Below are 13,909 nucleotides of genomic sequence, written 5' to 3'. Positions count from 1 at the left end.
TATATTAGTGCAAGTGGGAGTTTGTTGGGTTTTATGCCCTAAATAAAACTCATTTCAATATAATCAGATTTACTTATTAATATAGATCAGAAATAACATTTAATGTTGCATAATTCACATGATTTATTTCATGATTATATGTACATAATGTATGAATTCGTCTGAAACCCTTTTCACATACTTGATCCTATTTATTGTGATGTCAACACATTGGAAAGTAAACATGACTATGTGAATAAAGTTTCCTAGATTTATCAAACACAAGGTTTTACTGATATGATAATCTACAACAGAGTTTACTTGCATTTGGAGAAATGCTATGTTCTTTCCAGAGCATTGGTTAAAGTAAAGTTCAGGTTGGATGCATGGAGTATGCATCGGAAGGGACCGATACCGAACTTTGACTTAGATTTATTAAACTTACCGTAATATCTATTCAAGTCAATATCGCCTAGTTGATCCCAGATCAAATGATCTTAATCCTGATATGATTAGGCTCAATCTCGAGAGGCTATTTGTGTTCTTTGATTTGTTAGTTAAGCCTACTTTTAGGTCAGGATGATACGTACATTTTGGGAACATGGTAGTGCAATTGAGTGGGAGCGCTATCATAAACATGGAATCTGTAGCTTCTATCTGGCGAATAGTAAGCAAAGGATGATCTCCTTCGAGCTTGACCAAACGAACATAAATGGTGGAGTACTCATTTCACATAAGCTGAAATATCATTTATACGGGGTCAAGTGTTTTAAGGAATAAATACATTGTAGGGTGTAACGGTAATTTAATCCCTTTACAGTGTAGATCATTCATATAGAGGATCAGTGATCAAATTAGGATTATAACAATGGATAACTTATGATGTGTCTATATGGTGGAACATATAGCGCATTCTATATAACTGAGAGTGCCATTCTAAGTTCTATGCGTGGATTCAACGAAGAATTAATAAGTTAGTGAATTTTATTGATAAATTCTTCATCTGCTTATCAGAAGCTCGGTTATATAGACCCATGGTCCCCGCACTAGTTGAGATAATATTTCTTGTAAGACTCATGTAATTGGTTTTGATTAATCAATTATAATTCTCGAATTAGACTATGTCTATTTGTGAATTTTTCTCTAAGTAAGGGCGAAATTGTAAAGAAAGAGTTTTAGGGGCATATTTGTTAATTATGATACTTTGTATGGTTCAATTAATGAATATGATAAATGACAATATTATTTAATAATTATTTATAGTTATTAAATAGTTAGAATTGGCATTTAAATGGTTGAATTAGAAAATTGGCATTTTTGAGAAAATTAGATGCAGAATTGAGAAAACTGCAAAATCCAAGTAAGGCCCATTACTCTACACGGCCAGCCACTTGGTTTGAATTTTTAAACTGATATTTTCATTATTTTAATGCCAAATAATTCAAGCCTAACCCTAGTGGAATGCTATAAATAGATAGTGAAGGCTTCAGGAAATTTACACTAAAATTTCTAGACTTTTCTTCTGACTTCTGATTCAGAAAAAACTGAGCCTTCTCTGTCCCTATCTGGCCGATCACTCTTCTCCTCTTTCTTCTTCATTGAATTTCAAAATTCTTAGTGTATGAGTAGTGCCCACACACAGCAAGTGATACCTCAATCATAGTGAGGAAGATCGTGAAGAAAGACTTTCAGCAAGAAGGAGGTTTTAGGATCAAAGATTCAGAGAAAGAGATCAAGGTTCAGATATTGATAATGCTCTGCTACAGGAAGGAATCAAGGGCTAGATTTCTGAACGGAAGGAGTCATTTAATTCTGCTGCACCCATTGTAAGGTTTCTTAAACTTTATACGTGTTTATTTTATCGTTTTAGAAAATTCATATTTAGGGTGTTAATAAACATACTTGTGAGTAGATCTAAGATCCTGGTAAAATAATTTCCAACAACTGGCCACAGAGCCATGGTAATTGATTTACTTGCAAGAAATTTGGACTTTAAAACGATTGTTTGTTTGTTTTGTGATGGTATCATGTTGTATTGAGTGTTATTTGATGATTGATTGGTGTTTGTGAATTTTCGTTAAAAATAATTGAATATCTGTTTGTGGAATTATTTTTATTGGATAGTATGGAAAAAATTAAGCAAGTTACTTTTTTACAGAACTCAATTTCGATTTAATTTGAATTAGTTATGATTTTTTTAAGTTTCGAAAAATATCGGGATGGTGTCACTGTCCCACACGCGCGAAAACTGTCCGTGCAGCTCGCATTTTTTTCGTTTTTCTTCGATTTTTCATGCTTTTTCATGGATTTAACTTCCGATTTTTTGTGTAGTTCTGTATTTATACTATTACTATTCCTAATTCAATTCTTATTATCAGTATGAATTAATTTAATATTTTTTAAATTTAATTCAAAATATTAGTGTAATTTGAATTTAAAAATAGTTAGTATCTATCATTTTTGCTTAGTAATCTATCTTATTTTTAAATTTGATTATAGCTTATTTTATTTTTAAATTTAAGGTCAGATTTCAAATATTTTAAATTAAATCTTTTTTAAATAATTTGAGCTTATTTAAATTTAAAATAAGATAACTATAATCATGTAATTTTAAAAAGATGTAAGATATTTTGCTAACTTTTAAATTTTGTTATTTTATTTATTTAAATTACATTTAAAATCTGAAAAAGACATTCATTTATCTTTTTTAATTTTTTATTTAATTTTTATTTATAAAATAACATTTAAATTTTAAAAGTAGTTAGCAAATTTTGAAATGATATTTAGGTTGGCCTAATTTTTCATAATTGTAGGTTTAATTTTAAATTTAAATTGTTTTTAAATTTTCAAAATTTTTTTATTTTTTAAATTTTTGAAAATAAATATTTTATTTATTTAATTAATTATTTCAAAATTAATTATTTAATTTAAAATTAAATAAATCCTACATCCAACTATCCAGCTAACCTTGTTGCAGGAGTATGTGTTTTAGCTTGTGTGTAAGTTTTTAAAACCTATTATTGCTTGATTGCAAATAGCCATGGTTAACTTGTTGACAGATCCAATGATCTGATTTTAACTCATGGCTCCCTTGGTCAAGTTAATAATTTGTAACAGGTATATTTACAATCTTCTTTCATCTGTGTATGACCTAGCAACATGATAAGACCCATCCAAAGTGTGCCTGTATGAGCCTATGTGTTTAATTTCATTATAGATGCATATAGGTTGTTGTTGCTAAATAAAATATCATAGTTCTTGATAGATTTTATTTAGGGCCATTTAGTTTTTGGGCTTATTCAATTAATAACAGTTGTTCATTTTAACGTTAAATTCCTCTCTTTTGGGCCTTGTGTGAGAGTTGGGAGCCATAGTAGTGGGTACGACATACTGAACCTAGCACCCCCTCACATGAACCACCCTAATTGTGAAGGCCCATTTGCCTGATTTGAATAACTGTACTAGGTTAATTAAACTAGTTTAACCTAATAAAATTGATTAGCAACATAATTAATTTCATTTATTTTGAAATTAATTTAAGAAAATCATAGTTTAAAGAATTTTATTCTAAGCTAAACTATGTGTATTTTCTTGTATTTAATTAAATATATAATTATAGCCATCTAGATTCTTTCTGAAGCTTAATTTAAATTTTTCATTAAATATTCATATTTAAGTTGATATTTAGTTATCTTTAACTAATCAACTTAAATCTGAATACTCTTTTGAATTTCAAATTTCAAAATTAAGTTGACGAATTTTAGGCATTGGTTATTAAGATTCTTTAAATATTTTTTAAGTTAATATCTTTTCGAATATTAACTTAAAATGGAATATTTTAGATATTTTTTTTAAGTTAATATCTTTTCGAATATTAACTTAAAATGGAATATTTTTAAATTAAGTGGTTACAACTTAATTTTTGATATTTAATTAAATTTAAATTTGAAAATATTTAAGTTCTAGATTTTTTCTAATACAACTTAAATTAGATATTTTTTCAAATTTTGTGGAAAAGATACTTAGTCAAATAAGATATTTTCTAGATAGTTATTTCTAGACTACTTATTATTTCTAATATTAAATAGGAAAATATTATACATTGTGAAATTAATTATTTTAAATAATTAATTTTGGTACAATTTATTTTTTCCTAGTATTAAACTAGAGATTAATAATTAAGCCTTCTCTACACTTAATTATTTATTTCTTGAATTTAATACATTTAATTAATTTGAAAATTAAATGTCTAAGTTTATTTTCATCATGATACTTAAATATTTCTTTTTCATAAGACTTAATTAAATAGAAAATTATTTTTTGTTGAAATTTATTTTTTCAACTAAATTTAAATAATTTTCAAAATATATTTTTTTTATTTTATTAATCAAATTTCGAAATTGCATTTCTTAAATGCTGGAATTTCGAATTTTATTTGAAAAATAGATTAAAGTTGTAAATTATTTATTTTAATTTTGGACCAACTTAAATCAATGATTTTTTCATTTAATGATTAATTTAAAATAAATTGAACTAAAGTATATTATTAGAAATTGAATTAATTAGTCAAAGGAAAATCTAGATAGATGATATTTTTGCTTGAAGTATTTTTCTAGTGTATTATAGAAAATTAATATTTTAGTTGATTTTCATCATCATACTTAAATATTTGAAATTTTCTTATATATTTAATTAAATAGGAAAATTATATTTTTTGTCGTAAATTAATTTTATTAATTAATTTTGGGCCAACATTAAATTAGAATAATTTTTCCAGGACTAATTTTTTATTTTAACATGCATTTTCGAAAATTTTTGTCCTTGAATACTTTAATTTTTCGAAATGCAATATATATTTATAGAAAATTAAATTTGAGTTGTAAATTAATTTAAATTAATTTTGTAACAAATTAAATTGAATATTTTTCTAAATATTTATTGGAAATTATTACTAAGATGGAAATAATTCATGTTATTTTCATATCCATCTAAGTAAAATTTATAAATATTAAATTAAAATTTATATTTAGAATTTTTCATTCTAAATTGGAAATTTTAATTAATAAATATATATATAAATAGATTAAATAAAGAAAATCAAAGAAAATACAACTCTCTTTAAATAATGAGCTTTATTATTAAGATATTCGATCTCCATTGTGGGTTTTACACCGCGTTTGTTTTAGTGAGTAATCCTCCCTAATGGAGGAACGTTCATTAGCAATTTTGCACCGTTTAATCTCGAATGATAAGTAGTTTGTAAGTGTTTTGTATGGTATAGATCACCCTAATGGTGGCGACCATACTTGACTTGCAAATTATGAAACAATGGTGGAAGCTCATAAGATAGAATTGCCTTGACTCTCGCCTAAACGGGACAACGCTGAATTCCAATCTTGATCGAATAAAAGGTTGCTAGAATGTATAACATTTTAGACGAGCTGACAACTCTATTCAATGAATGGTAGCTTTGACTCTCGCCTAAACGGGACACTGATATTAGTTTGTTGAAAACCTTGGAAATTATTTAGGATTGTAAGTTTTAGTATTTTCACTTGTCATTCCTACTAGCTATATGTTTATAATTTCTGAATTTTGTATGAATTTATATTGAACCATGTTATTTTCTGTTATTAAGTTGTAGTTTAATTTCGAATCTTCATTGTTGGTCTAACTTGGTTTGTTTATCTAATGAGATAAATCCCTAGTGGATTTTCACCATTAGACATATATAATAGTGTTAGATCTCGAAAGATAAATATTGTATATGTGACATCTAGCTGTTCATCAATTGATGACACCTTAGACTAGTATTTTTACGATATGAGACAAGAAGATTGTATAAATAAGATTACTTTGACTTTCGCTAATCGAAGCATCGTTGCATTCTTATTTATAAACGAAATTATCCTAATTCCTCTTAGCTTATTCATTTCGAATTAGCTCAATAACATATCATTGGATGAATGGTCTATAAATCATTTCATGTCATTCTATATTTTCTCTAAGAAATTAAATGACGCATATGATTATAATCCCAAAATTCTATTCCCAATTGATATAAATCCTCAATCCTAGAAATCTCCTACTTGTATGGGCAAATCAGACTTAGAATTAAATTAGTAGTGGTGGTCCAAGATAGAATTACTCATTATATTTGGTATAAATTTAAGTCTTTGACTTTAATTTTAGATTCCAAATAGAAATTTTCTTATATTTCTAATTCCAGAATACAATACAGTTACACTTTCTTAAGTGTTTAATATCCATCTTCTATTAATGGATTAAAACTGTATGGAATATGAGTTAGGTATTCTGTGACCAGGATCCACTTGCAGTATTCTAAGAACTCTTTGATGTAACTAAACCTATGTCATCAAAAGACACTACCACATTTTAATCTATGGCATTTGTATCTTGTTCATAGTGGATTTGACAAGATCAATCTCTGCAAAGAGTTAATATGCCTATATCCACAGAAAGTAGTTCATCTCATTCGCAGATGGATGTACATTTAGGGGTGGATATGAGTTTTTCATTGTATTCTTAAAACGATAACTCTAGATTATACCTTTTAGCAAAGAAATTTGAAATGTTTGAAAAATTTCATTAATTTCTAGCAATGGTTAAAACCATTAAGGTAAGTGGTCAAAGATCTTGCGAACTGATAGGGGTGGAGAAATAGTTAGTACATATGCAGTTCAAAGATCATTAAATTGATTTTTGAATTATATCCAAACTTACCTCCACAGAAATTTCGAGTTGCATGTTGATGATTAGTTACTAGTCGTTGCCTAATTCCTTCTACGATAATACAATTTCAGAATGATGTAATGGTTGTATACTTAATGTAAATCATTACTAGATTCATGGATGACCTAATCAAAATCTTAAGAAAAGCTAGAACTGTTAACCATGGTTTGTTAGCTATTCTTAGTGATTAGGGGTGGACCATCCCATAGTCAATAGATAAGAAAGTGTTTGTTCAAACAAATACTATTTTTCTAAGGAAATGAGTAAGTCTAAAAAATAAAGTAGCAAATAAAGGAGATATTTAATTCTTGATTCCAAAAGTGTTCTATCATCTTATTTGACATATTATGATCCCACTGCCTCTGTTGTCTTGTCACAACCAAAGAGGTTAATACTATTTAATTTTCTTAGACATAATTCACGGTACCTTGTCGTAGTGGGAGGGTTTCTAGGAACTCACCTTCTTATAACTTGGGAGATACTAGGGATTAATATCCATTGTGAGTTTAAACAAGTAATGGATTGTCAAGATAAGAAACTAAGAAGAAAAGCCAATAGAACTATGGTTTAATCCATTCACATGGAGTAACCTAAAGTTTTCTATTACAAGGACATAAAAGGAAATTTTAGTTAATAAGTCTATTCTATGGACTTAACAAACTTCCTGTTCCTAGTATTATAGGTTTGAGTTTATCTAAACCTATGGCTTGTGGTATACCTGGTAATTACTTACTCTAATGCAAGCAACTTACTTTAGTAAGATGTTGAAGCATTTTCTTTCTAATGGAAATCTATAGAAGCTTCACAACTTCTTAGGCATAGATTTTATTTATCTAAGGAAAAGTCTCAACTATTCCAGAAAAGATAAAGCCATGAAAGAATTTCTTAAATCAACAGTGAGAGGTCTTAGATATGCTTTTGTATGCCTTAGACCAGACACCTGCTGTTGAGTGGGAGTAATGAGTAGGTATGAGATTAATCCAGGAGAAGAACATCGGAAGACAATCAAGTAAATCTTAAGATAAAGAAGAGGAACTATATATTAGTCTATAAGGGGGTGTTTAAAACTCTTAGACTACACCATATCAGATTTCAAAATTTTCCTTTGTGCTAGTAAATCTTTCTGATAAGATGGTGATTACTCTGGGGGTGGAATAGTGATTTTGGAGAAGTTTAAAAACCTATCTGAAGTCTCTAGGTCTACCAGAGAGGGACTGAATGTTAAGGTTGCAGGAAAGGTACTTATTCAGTCTAAGGAAAGTTCTATACATTTTTGGCATCATTCCAAATTGCCTTAAACTACTAGGGTTAATTTCCTGATTAACCAAAAGTAGTTGCCAAAGATATAGAAGAGAGTAGACATATAGAGAGGAATTTCACATTATCAATGATTTTGTGATTAAGGGAAGAGTAATGGTGGAGAAAAGGTTGTGTTTTATTCAACCTTTCAGATCCTATTACGAGGAGTTTACTACTACTACACTTGATTTGTATATCAAGGTGTTGAGATTATTTGAAACGCACTTTTTGTTTTATATTAGTGCAAGTGGGAGTTTGTTGGGTTTTATGCCCTAAATAAAACTCATTTCAATATAATCAGATTTACTTATTAATATAGATCAGAAATAACATTTAATGTTGCATGGTTCACATGATTTATTTCATGATTATATGTACATAATGTATAAATTCATCTGAAACCCTTTTCACATACTTGATCCTGTTTATTGTGCCGTCAACACATTGGAAAGTAAACATGACTATAAGAATAAAGTTTCCTAGATTTATCAGACATAGGGTTTTACTGATATGATAATCTACAACAGAGTTTACTTGCTTTTGGAGAAGTGCTATGTTCTTTCCAGAGCATTGGTTAAAGTAAAGCTCAGGTTGGATGCATGGAGTATGCATCGGAAGGGACCGATATTGAACTTTGACTTAGATTTATTAAAATTACCGTAATATCTATTCAAGTCAATATCGCCTAGTTGATCCCAGATCAAATGATCTTAATCCTGATATGATTAGGCTCAATCTCGAGAGGCTATTTGTGTTCTTTGATTTGTTAGTTAAGCCTACTTTTAGGTCAGGATGATACGTACATTTTGGGAACATGGTAGTGCAATTGAGTGGGAGCGCTATCATAAACATGGAATCTATAGCTTCTATCTGGCGAATAGTAAGCAAAGGATGATCTCCTTCGAGCTTGACCAAAAGAACATAAATGGTGGAGTACTCATTTTACATAAGCTGAAATATCATTTATACGGGGTCAAGTGTTTTAAGGAATAAATACATTGTAGGGTGTAACGGTAATTTAATCCCTTTACAGTGTAGATCATTCATATAGAGGATCAGTGATCAAATTAGGATTATAACAATGGATAACTTATGATGTGTCTATATGGTGGAACATATAGCGCATTCTATATAACTGAGAGTGCAATTCTAAGTTCTATGCGTGGATCCAACGAAGAATTAATAAGTTAGTGAATTTTAGTAATAAATTCTTCATCTACTTATTGGAAGCTCGATTATATAGACCCATGGTCCCCGCACTAGTTGAGATAATATTGCTTGTAAGACTCATGTTATTGGTTTTTATTAATCAATTATAATTCTCAAATTAGACTATGTCTATTTGTGAATTTTTCACCAAGTAAGGGCGAAATTGTAAAGAAAGAGTTTTAGGGGCATATTTGTTAATTATGATACTTTGTATGGTTCAATTAATAAATATGATAAATGACAATATTATTTAATAATTTTTATAGTTATTAAATAGTTAGAATTGGCATTTAAAGGGTTGAATTTCAAAATTGGCGTTTTTGAGAAAATCAGATGCAGAATTGAGAAAACTGCAAAATCCAAGTAAGGCCCATTACTGTACATGGCCGGCCACCTGGTTTGAATTTTTAAACTGATATTTTCATTATTTTAATGCCAAATAATTCAAACCTAACTCTAGTGGAATGCTATAAATAGATAGTGAACGCTTCAGGAAAATTACACTTAAATTTTCTACTTTTTCATTCAGAAAAAACTGAGCCTTCTCTCTCCCTATCTTTGGCCGAACCCTCTCTCTCTCTCTCTCTTCCTCATTGAGATTTCGAAATTCTTAGTGTAAGAGTAGTGCCCACACACAGCAAGTGATACCTCAATCATAATGAGGAAGATCGTGAAGAAAGACTTTCAGTAAGAAGGAGGTTTCAGCATCAAAGACTCAGAGAAAGAGATCCAGGTTCAGATATTGATAATGCTCTGCTACAGAAAGGAATCTAGGGCTAGATATCTGAACGGAAGGAGTCATTTAATTCCGCTGCACCCAATGTAAGGTTTCTTAAACTTTATACGTGTTTATTTCATCGTTTTAGAAAGTTCATAATTAGGGTGTTAATAAACATACTTGTGAGTAGATCAAAGATCCTGGTAAAATATTTTCCAACACATGCCACACTAAAAACATGTCTTGGCCCGACACTCACCCGGATGGTGTTTCTTAAATTTAGGACACTCGGGATAAGATCAGAATAAGGACCCGCGGCCCTGACGGCCACCTCTATTTCCCGGAAACTTTCTATTACTTCCTAAGCCTTCCGTTTGTGATCAGGGTTGGCACTGTCGGTCCCCTTACTGACATTACCACTAGCAGGAGGACTCGATGCCATGACGACATCCTTTGCAATCTGCTCTTTCACAACATGTGGCTCAGCCTCCTCAGCAATCAAGGCTAGCTCTACCACTTTCTTGTACAAAGTGTCATGTGAAGTGGTAATCTTCAAGTCCCGACTGATTGTGGCATTCAATCCTCTCACATATTTCTATTTCCTGGTGAAATCTGTGGGCACCAGATCACCAGCAAACTTAGATAGTCGATCAAACTCAAGAGTGTATTCGGCCACAGACATCTTCCCCTGAGTAAGCTTCACAAAGTCTTCCATGTGTGAAGTTCTCACAGCGATGTTGTAAAACTTTTCCTCAAACAAACTTTTAAATTTTTCCCAGGTCATTACACCGACATCCCGAGTTTGGGCCACGATATCCCACCAGACGCGGGCATGGTCTTGCAACATGAAGGCTGCAAAATTGACTCTCTCAGTTCCCGTCACTCCCATATTATCCAGGATACGGGTAATAGTGCTCATCCACTGCTCGGCCTTTATTATATCAATACCTCCCAGAAAAGTTAGAGGCTGCAGCTTCACAAACCGCTCAAATACCGAGTCTCTATGCGGCATAACAAACCCCTAGTTACCCACCACTGGCACAGGTGCTGGTGGTAACACTTGATCAACAGGGGCAGCCGGTGCCGGTTGCCTTAATCGTCGCAACTCTTCTTCTTGATGAAGTATGACACTTCGCATTTTTTGGAACATCTGCTGCCAGTCAGCAGGAGGATTAGTATTACCAACCTCCGCATTATCCCCCAGATTCTACGGAGGTGGAGGCGGTGCCGGTGGATTAGTTTGGGTAGCCCCTGGCTCTACTTGCTCGCCCTGTGGTCTAGATGATTGCGAAGGGTCCATTTCTAGTACCCCTGTAATCAACAACCCCAGCGAGTTAAGCACCAATACCACACTTATGCACTTATTGCCTTAAACCCTAACTCATCTATTTACCCCATATAAATAAACGTTTAATCATATAACATTTAAAGCATGGAATCACATAAAACATATATACTTTAGATGCTTGCATACTGCCTAAAATTGAAAGCGGTAAACAGATGATCACATAAACAGTAAAGTATTTACTCTCAATACTTACTGCACCATGAGTCGAGCTTGTCTCTGACGATGAATGTACATGTTCGACCGATCTACAGGAAGTTTAAAACCTTGGCGCTCTGATACCAAATTGTAACGCCCTAAATAATTAGGCACGCTACCCAATAAACTTATGAAACCCTAATTCCCTAATCGGGATTACTAGTAAAATAAGCGCAGAAATTAAACTTTATTAATAAATGGAATGAAAATAACTTGTAATAATTTAAATCTTATAATTTAAAAGTTACAAAATTTGGGATCCCAAAAGTATTTACAAAACACTATTGCAAGTTCTTTTCCTTTGGCCGAACTAAGCGCCAAAACAGAGTCTCAAAATACATCACTGGTAGACCCTAACCCGCTTGGTCTAGTGTGGCCCAAACATGTACATTTTTTGTCCTGCTCCTACACTCATGGTTGATCAACAAGAGTCTTACCCTTTCCTGCACAGTATAGCACCCGTGAGCCAAGCCCAGCAAGACAGTATAAAATATATCAATAATATGCTCATCATATAATATAAACAGTAATGCCATTTAAATTTGTCTGTGTGTCACACACCTACATGTTGGGCTCACATGCCTGTTTATGTTTATGTGACGTAAACCTACGTGTTACTCTCACACGTCTATTTATGTCTACGTGGCATAGACCTACGTGTTGCTCTCACACGTCTAAATACAATAAGGCCTTAGAATGGTTCATCTCGGTTATGGTTCCCAAGTCCAACCCGATTATGCATTAAACGCATAACCCTTAAATCTCAATATAATTATATACTTGGCATGGCATAGCATTTACTCAACTTATATTACTAGGGTAATAACCCTAGGCTATTAACTGCTCATATTAGGGTAATAACCCTAATCCCGGTTACAATTACTCACACATATCATATTCAACATAAGCGCCACCGCGCATACTCTACGTGCAAACTGCTGTCTTACCTGATGTTTTGCAATAACAGAGATTCCAAACCCCTGGGTGCTCCTGATCAAGTGTCGGTAATCCTAGTCACACAACTCGGGATTTCACAAATAGGGTTAATCCCTAATTTCACTTTCACATAATATAAACATAGCATTCAAACACAGATAATCAAATAGATCTCGGAAAAAGCTTTCCAACGATATAAAGAACGTCCCAAACAGAGTCCCGAGTCCAAAGTTATGGCCAAAACAAAATCGGGAAAAACAAACTTTCTCACTACCAAACCCAGTCACGACGGCCAAAAATACCGTCGCAATGACTAGGTTCAGAACACCCAAAAACTCTATTTTTAAGGCCTAAACATGCCAACTTTTCCATAAATTCAAACCTCAATCATACCATACCCAAAATTAACATCTTACAGATAAAAATCATCACAATAGAGAGCTAACAACAACTCTCAAAATTCAAATTGCACAAAAAACCCAAAATCATGCTTAACACACAACTCTTCAAGCTCAAAGACTTGAGCTTTAAATCCTTCAACCTCATAATTTTTCCAGCAGCATAACACTACTTAAAACATCATTTCCAACCTAGAAAATACTCAAAACATCTCATCCAAACCCAACAATCTAACCCACAACAATAACTATCAATTTCACACCTAAATTCATCAAAACAACACCAATTCATTGAACATGCAAACTCAAGAACAATAAAACCAAAAACATGCTTTTACCACAATTAAAATTCAACAAGAACTTCAATCAAACTCAGTAAAGGAAACTACCTCAATTCCAATCAAAGCAAAGCTCAAAAATCTTCAAATTCCAAGCTCCAAATTAAGCAACTTCCACCAAATCAAAAATTGAATATCAAAGAGGGTGAGAGAGAGAGAGAGAGGGTTCAAGTTGAAGGGGAACACACCAGAAAATCAATTTTTCCTCAAAAATTCCTTCTTTTATCAAATATAAATCAATAGGTCAAAAGACCATTTTGCCCCTAATGCTAAAAGTCAAGCTCACATATACACAAGGGCAATTTAGTCATTCCATGCATAATTAAATCCAATTAAATTTCAGATTATCACCATTAAATAAAAATGCCAATTATTTCAATCCAAATTGCATTTCGGGCCCGAACCCGGTTCGGCCCGAAATACCCGGTTGTGACTATACCGTGTCAACCTGTCAGAACACACCTGAAAAAGATAACACAGGCATACTATATAATAACATAGTCCCATAAGCACGTTAATAAATTAATTTCACTGTTTTACCCTTCTCGGATCAAAATTACTAAAATGCCCCTAGCTCACCAACGGGGTTTTAACATAGCATAACTCATATAAATTCTCATATATTAAATTATATAATAATATAATTTCCTCAATTATACATAATTATCTAGTTAGGGTTTTTCTAATCCACTTCTTAAATCTAAGGTATTACATGCTATTTCATAGCCTGAACCTA

This window comes from Cannabis sativa, chromosome 3 (assembly GCF_029168945.1).
Source record: "Cannabis sativa cultivar Pink pepper isolate KNU-18-1 chromosome 3, ASM2916894v1, whole genome shotgun sequence".
NCBI classification, from domain to species: domain Eukaryota; kingdom Viridiplantae; phylum Streptophyta; class Magnoliopsida; order Rosales; family Cannabaceae; genus Cannabis; species Cannabis sativa.
Note: the sequence above shows the minus strand (reverse complement) of the source record.